This window comes from Penaeus monodon, chromosome 31, assembly GCF_015228065.2.
Source record: "Penaeus monodon isolate SGIC_2016 chromosome 31, NSTDA_Pmon_1, whole genome shotgun sequence".
Lineage (NCBI taxonomy): Eukaryota > Metazoa > Arthropoda > Malacostraca > Decapoda > Penaeidae > Penaeus > Penaeus monodon.
Genome location: NC_051416.1, coordinates 16494578 through 16494921, shown reverse-complemented (window position 1 = coordinate 16494921; position 344 = coordinate 16494578). Strand labels below are relative to the sequence as shown.

General features: G+C 60.2%; 1 protein-coding gene across 1 annotated transcript in view; it reads right to left on the bottom strand.

Moving 5' to 3' along the window:
- LOC119592902 (discoidin domain-containing receptor A-like) overlaps nt 1-344 on the bottom strand; it is a 26822-nt gene that overhangs the window by 6550 nt on the left and 19928 nt on the right. The window lies entirely within an intron of this gene.

The window sequence follows — 344 nt, the reverse complement described above, 5'->3', positions numbered from 1 at the left end:
AATCCCAAAGAAGAGCCAGATCCCGCGGACCCGAAACGCCCGCAGATCGATTCACGGACACGAACTGACAGCCATGCAAACCTTCTGAGACAGCGCCCTCAGACAGCTTCCTCCCCGGGACCCCGAACTCAGCCACGAACAGCGCCGGAGCATAGCGAGTGCCACAAACACGAGCCCTGTCAGCCCACCTCACCTGCGTCCACATATCAGGTAACAATTTAGAGGTTTGGTCAACAGGTACACTTGGCAGACAGGCGAGGGGCGTAGCGAGAGGGTGGACTGTGCTTGTGTGCTTTCTGGGGCGGTGGGCGGGGGTTTTAGAGTGGGCGGGTGCGTGGGGGGTT